Below are 7,792 nucleotides of genomic sequence, written 5' to 3'. Positions count from 1 at the left end.
CAGAAAATGGAATTTTAAAGATAGGTTGTAACTTCAGTTATATTAATTTAATGTTAATGCTCCAATCTAGTATAAGTCAAAGGCTGAGATATTCTAAATTGTTAAGCAGAATTATGAGAAGAGTAATAGAGATGCATATCATTAATATAGACTTCAAACAAATAAAGGTGAGATGTATCATCAGGTTTGTATTTACAAATCATAGTTTTTAGATTATAACTACTGTGAGTTCTGCTACAAAGCACAAGTGAATTTGCCTAACTATGCAATTTGATTAGAAATTTGTATGTTCAGCATGTTTTGTTTTGTTTTGTTTTGTTTTTAGAGTCTTTGATCCAGCTCTGTCTGGAAAGGAAGCTAAAAAAAATTGTCCTCTTTTTCTTAAAGTACTATTGATAACTGTAAGCCATAGAAGAGTTAGATATCAGGGAAAGTTTTCAGAAGCTTCAAAGACACCATGGCAAAGCCCAATATAGCAGACACTTGAATTCAGAATATGTATTCTATTTCAACCTCCTCCATTCTAAGGCTGGGAAAGAAGCTGCTGAATCATAAATGCAGGGGCTTGGAAATAAACTAAAACTGTATCTCTTGTAAAAAAAAAAAAAAGGGCAAGGTGAGAAACTTTGACTCTGAGAACCTCCTGGCTGACTTCCTTTCTAGGATAGTTGCTGGACAAATTCATTGGCTTAAATCACAGTCAAGGCAGCTACATTTGTGACTTTTAAAATAAAAATAGTGAGTTCCCCCCTCTTAGTTTTCCCCACCACCTACTCCAGCAACCTACTAGGCAATCATTTCAACACTGTAGTTCTAAGTTCTAAGTCTAGTATTCTAAGAAGGAATCATAGATATGTGTAGTCTTTAAAGAAAATTTCTTTGAATTCTCCCTATATTAAGGTATTAAATCAAGAGAGTTACACTTGAGAGTAAGAAGTCCTTTTGAAATCAGTAGAAATTAGATGTGTGAATTGGTACCAATCAGTCAATCAACAAACGTTCAATTGAAAATGATTAAAATAGATAAATCTATTTTCCTCAATCTCATCTCATGAGATCTTCCTACCACCTTTATTTCTTTCATCTTTACTATCTTGAACATTGTAAGATGAGAATTTTCTCCTTTTACATCCACTTTATATTTACCTTTAAAGAATATTTATTGTGTCCATCTGGGCATAGTTTTGTCAGAGACAGAAAATAAAGTTCCATCATGATTGATCATAAAATATCTCCTAGTAACCAATACCTAAAATATTTATCCATGCTATAGAATGAATAGCAAGCAAATTTGTAAGGCATGGTAACTTATGTGTGTATGGGTTATTTTGTCTTCAGAGCTGATATAAAAAATGGTCTCTCTACCAGGTAACTGTTTCCTATAAATGGAAATGTGAGTTTGACAATTTTGCCTCCTGATTTGGGAGTGAGATTTACCACCATTTAGTCCTAGTTGTATTGACAGAGTAATATGAAAACCATACTTGCATGTTCTTTAATAGAATGGTTTCTCTTTACTTTTCGTCACGTTAGTTATGTTTTTGTGGTGGTTGCCTATAGATTGTAGAGAAATAGTTATTGTTAAAAATGAAAGAGTATTTCTAAAGGAGAAAACAAGGAAGATTTTCATTTGTTGACATCCATATATAGCAGATGGTAAAATAAATCTGGTTTTGCTTATTTCATAGGATCATCAGGTAAGGTTGGTAAAGACCTCAGAAGTCATGTAGTACAAGCCCCTTACTTTAGAGACAAGGGAACTGACACACCCAGAGAAATGCTAAGTAATTTTTACCAAATTCACCTGGGCAGTAAGTTTCAGGACAGAAGTTGAATCCACAGGCTGTGATCCAATATTGCCAGTCTTTTTTCATCTCTAGCACAATGAATGACATTTATGAATACCTCCTTATTTTAGTTTTTTTTTCTGCTGTATAGTTAATGCAGTGCAATAGTTCCCTGTGAAGGAAATAGATATTAACTAATAAAATAAGCACTAATAAAGAAGTTGCTCCTTCTGCACTCCCTGTCAGGTTTCTAATAGGGCAGGAAGCCTCCTACTCTCATAGCTTTTTAAACAGAAGTTGCTTCTGGTGAGGTTCATGGACATGACCATACTAGGGTACTTGGGATAATTTAAGCCCTTGTTTATAGATATTAAACTGTTTATTTCTTTTTTAAAAAAATAAGAACAGGAATACAAAACAAAATAAAGGAGGGCATTGTCATGTGCTCAGCAGATCATCAGAGAGGATTCAAATTATATAACAACAAATTGCCCAACTGTTTCTTTCTAAGGAAATAAAGGAGATTCTGAGAAGTACACTGAAGATTTAATCATGCTCATTTGTCAGATTACTGCCTGAGATTTTCCTATATTTAACCTGAAGGGGGTGTGTGCAAAATTGAAGATTATAGCATTCCTTATGTCATCCCATCTTTCTTTCCTCTGGCCCCAGACTTGATGATGTTAACTGACTGCTTCATCAACCAGTGACATCATTGGAAAGAACCATCTGATGAACTCCATATTGATTTCTGGGACTTCATTAATAATACACTATCCTACCTATGGATGATTGTGGTCTTGATGGTGGATGTCCTTTAAACCTTTTGCTATCTTTAAGAAAGTTCTTCCCAGTAGGTCATATTACTAAGTGTCCAATTCTTGCATTTCCAGATATAGTCAAATAATGAAACTAAGTATCCATTAGTGATAAGCCTTTATGAACACATAAGTTTCTATTCATTACCTCTTAAGTAGTGTCTGGAGGAGACTGCTTTCAAGGACTATGCCCATGTGTTTGTCTACCTGGGATGTTTATTTAAGACATAAACATGCATATGTTTATAATCATATTTCAAATGTACTTTCTTTAGTACTTTGTGTAGAACATCCAAGAAAAACCCTAGAAGTAGGAAAATGATTATTAAAAAATTTAATGATATATTTCACTAGATTCTAATGATTAATCTATCTTAATGATCATTTAAGTAAGCATCCTGCTAGAATAAGTTTGTAGTGATATACCTCAAATATGTTTATATTCCATACCAAGTATGTAAACAACCTATTTTAGGGATTTAAATGCATTCTAAATAAACTCCTGACAATAATTAAGCACATGAATTAAGCTGTACTTTGATAATTAACTTTGGAATTGTGGAAAAAAAAGTTTAAGCAATTTTGCGTGTGACCATTTTGCCCAGAACATTTTTGTTCCTCTGAGATTTAGTATTTCCACCCACCAGTTCTTTGGTGGATATCAATTTCAAGAAAATCCTTAATGAAACTTTTTTTGAAGATTTGTCAAAAACATACACCAAACCTCCTACTTTCATTGGCTACTAATCATATTCATATATATACATAATAAACTGTAGAGGTCATGAGCACATCTTCTGTGAGTAATGAAATCTGAAAAGCATTCAAGTGCCTCCTTTGACAAAAGGGCAGATTAGTGATTGACAACATAGGTCAAATTCTGCTTTCCAGGATGGATGAACTGAGGATTTGAGTATTTTACAGAGTTAAATTCAGGTGTTTAATGATATTTGTTACAGAATATTACACATTTCCTTGATGGATGCACAAACCAACTGAATAGGAAGTAGCAAGGTGAGATAGAAAGCTAAATCCTGTGTTCTCTCTGTGGTTTTACTATTAAGTACTTGTGGGTGACCTTGGACAAGTCAGCCTGTTTGGGCCTCATTTCTTTTTCTGTAAAATGAAGGGATTGCACTAAATGATCTCTAATATCCTTTCCAACTTTGAAAATATCATATGTTCCTATGCAATATGTATTCTACATTTTTTACTATTGATATTGGGATAGATATTTTTGATTAAACTCTCTGGTGTAAATTAGCCTTACTTTTGTAAAGTGTTTACATAATGCAAAGTAAATCCATTGTTATTTGCTCCTTACAACAAAATTGGGAAGTCAATGGAAGAGATATGATATCTTATTTTACAGATGAGGAAACTGAGGCTTAGTGATTAGTTACTTAGCCAAAGTCACAGTGCTATTTAATAGCAGAACCAGAATTAGAACTCAGGTCTTCTTGTGACTCTTAGAGGCTCCTCCCCTTATACCATGATACTCTTCTAAGAGTCACCAGCTATCATACTTTTCTAGTGAATGGTGTTAATATTTTAAAAAATGTAATTTCATCAATGTATTTATTTTTATTTTACTAATGCATAATGCGTGAATTAGATAATGTATGTAAAGTACTTTCCAAACTTTGAAGAATTATATAAATTCTAGCTATGATTAATTGCTATATTTAATTGAGGCAATAGAGCTGTGTATTAGAGGAGAAGCAGCAAATTCAGTAAGATCTCAGTTCACAATCCACACTTAGCATTTGCTGGTTAATTTACCACAGGCAAGTCATTTAACTTCTAAAGGCCTCAGGAAGTTCCCTAATATTAATATTAGGTTGTCCACTACATTACTAGATGGAGTTTTTACACCAATTTTGGGTAAAATCTGAGATCCAAGCTTGACCTATTATTTAAGTAGAGTGTGTTGTGAATTATCATTTCTAGTCATTGAGTAGAAAAGAGTTAAAATTCATTTTTTTTAATTGTCAGGAAATGAGCAATCTGACTATGGGAATTTCATTTCCACTTACTACCACATAAAGCATGGGGGCATCATAATAGCACAACTGCTCTGTAATGATAATAATACAATAGAACTCTATTACTTGACTACATAATTTAGGATCTGAAGCTTGAAAAAACTGGAATCTGTTCCAATTCCCTGGTTTTACAGAAGAAGAAACCAAGACTCAGTGCTTAAGTGACTTTCCTCACGAGCACATGGGATATAAATAGCAGAGTTTAGAGTCAAGACTAATTCCTTTAATTGAAAATTTAGGACTCTTTCAATCATCCAGATTTTGATATAAGTTCAAATCATAGCTCCCAAAATATAGCAAGTTCTACACAAAACAAAGTTGATTTGACCTGGTTGCCATATCAATAGCTATTAACCCTTAATACCAAAGTTCTCTATTTGCTACATAGCAATGAATACAGAAATATTAACATCAATTTTATTTTCCCTTTTCTATTATTTATTTCAGTGATTCTCAAACTTAATTGGTCCAAAAATCACTCTGGTGGAGAATGACCTAATGTATCACCTAATCCACTTGCTTTTGTTAGTGATCATGAAAAAACTTCTCCCAGAATAAATGTATAAAATGACAAAGCTAAGAAGTGAGGTTTAATATAAAACTAGGCATCATAAGTAATTTGTTCATTTATGCCTCAATTCAGTTTAAAGACTAGAATGTTACAGGGGTCCAAAGACCACTTACAAGAACCACAATTTGAGAACCACTTTTTAAATTTTGTGCCTGTCTGTGCCAAGATGGGGCCAGTCTTGGGAGGCAGTAGGCAGTCCAGGACCTACACTTCTGTTTATTCTAAAGAGAATTTTTTATGTGATCTGTTTGGTAGACCCCAAAGCAAGACAAAAAAGAAAAAGAGTCCCTTGGTTTCAGCTTGCATTCTTCAGTAGAACCAAGATATCTTTTCTCCATCCCTTCTTATTTGTCATCAAAGAAATGATCAGTTCCTATTCTGTCATAAATTATTCAGACTTAAAAGTACTGCCTTACCGTTTCTGGAATCCCCTTCTGGGGATGGGGAGCTTTGGTGATTATGCTTTGGTGTATTTTTAACAATGTAGATAGTGCACAGACATAATGACCATCAATAACTTGCATAATTGTATCCCAAATAATTTAATGCCCTAACAGATAGATTTCAAAATGCCGTTAAAACCTAGAATTGCCTCAGACTTCATTTGTCATTATCCAAACCAGTAGGGAGCTTTATACATATTTCCATTATGCATTTCATAATAACAGGCTGTGCAGAATGGCTACTGGGCTAAATGAATAGGCTTTCAGAATAGAAATCATCTGTAACAACCTTTCTAATTTTCTCTGTCTCAAAAAAGGTCATTAGATATACTACTGTTTTTTTTTCTCTCAAGTTCAGGAAAATTTTGTATGTATCTGATGATCTTTCAAAACAGGGCTTGTTTTACTCAGCTCTAGGAAGGATCAATATTCACTTCAGCCTTGCCTACAATGTCCTTTCTCTCCGTTACTTCTGGAACATAAGAACTGCATTGGTGCTACTGGTGTCCAAGGATGCATGTTCACCATTAGCTAATTAATCCCACGGTATTATTCCCAGTATTCCAGTGCTAAGTGACTGCATGTGCTTAACTTTTGGAAAGCTGAAGTATTTCCAGGGAAAAAGTACTTTTCATGCTCATTAATACGATTTACTCAACATTTAATCTATGGAGACTTTCTGCTGCAGAAATAAAACAGTGTGATAGAAAATACTTTTTCTACAAAAAACTCAGTGCTTTTTATATTCATTTTAGCAACTCTAACCAGATATTAAGAATAATTTCAGAAAGAAATAGTGACATGGTTCAGGTTACTTATTGTTATTTCTTCTTGAAGAGATTTACACCATTAAGGTGTTTTTAATGATGGGGTTTTGAAGGGTGATGTTTTTTGTGGTGACTTATGGTTTTATGGAAGCAGAAAATATCCCTATGAAAGTAAAATAATTATTGGGGCACATTAAGGCAAAAAGTTGTTGTACAAAAGAAAGTCATTTGGAATTTGTATCAAAGAATGAAACAAAAAAAAAAACCTGTTAAGCTTTTACAATGGGCATTCTTCATCCAAAGAATACCTCTATCATGAACCCCAAATGATAGGTTAGGAGCATGAAACAAGAACACTGGCTTCTAATTAATTTTTGAAAAATGTTATATAGTGTCAAATAATTTGGCATTAAGTCTTTAGTGGTGGTGGTGGTGGTGATGGTGTGTGTGTATGTGTGTGTGTGTGTGTATCTGTGTAGATCTGTGTGTTTGTGTCTTTATAGAAATATATTTGTGATGAGAGGCTGTTTTGAATTGTTGCATAGAGAAGGCTCATTTTATGGTTTTTAAAATTATTATTTATTTGGAGAGCACTTAGGATCATTTAATATATATCACTTCGTGTTTAATGAAAGCTACTGTCAATGTACTTGTAAACATTTGTTTACAATTTCTTGAATACTTGATGATTGAAAATAAAAATTTGAAAAAGGAATAAATGAATACATTGCTTTCTTGGATTGAAACCAGAGTTTGCCTTTTAGGATTTTTGCTGTGTCAGGAGATGAAACAATGGTAAGCCTTTGGGCATTTTCTTTTTATAAAATGATAAAAGGAATTGATTTCCAGGATACTCTCTATCATGCTTGAATCCTTTGCTGACTTGTTTTTCCATAGACACAAAGTCAAATATAAACTCTATAAAACTTGGTCTATTCAAGATCTTCATCACTTGGCTCCAACTTACATTTTAGTGCTATTTCATATATTTATATATACCTGTCAACTGAAATTATTTCCTTTTCCCTTCGCTTGTATTGCCTTTCTTCCTTTTATTCTGCTCTCCCACCCCCTGGGTTTTGTCCTCTCCTCACATTCTCATCTACAGGATATTTCCCCTTAAAGGTCTACCCATCTCAGATTCCATTTCTTTCATGAAGCTTCCTTCAGAAGATTATTCCCTTTCAAAATCACTTTTTCCCCTCTCTTTGACCTCACACATCATTCTAAATTCTGTTGTAGTTATTTGTGTATATCTTATCCTTCCCTAGAGGAAAAATGTATTTGGAATTCATAAAGAATTCACTAATTGAAGTGAGCATTTCCTAGTTGAACATCATGACTCCAATATCAGAATCTCC

Source organism: Sminthopsis crassicaudata, chromosome 1, assembly GCF_048593235.1.
Source record: "Sminthopsis crassicaudata isolate SCR6 chromosome 1, ASM4859323v1, whole genome shotgun sequence".
Lineage (NCBI taxonomy): Eukaryota > Metazoa > Chordata > Mammalia > Dasyuromorphia > Dasyuridae > Sminthopsis > Sminthopsis crassicaudata.
The sequence above is the reverse complement of the archived record's forward strand: the minus strand, read 5'-3'. Positions refer to the sequence as shown.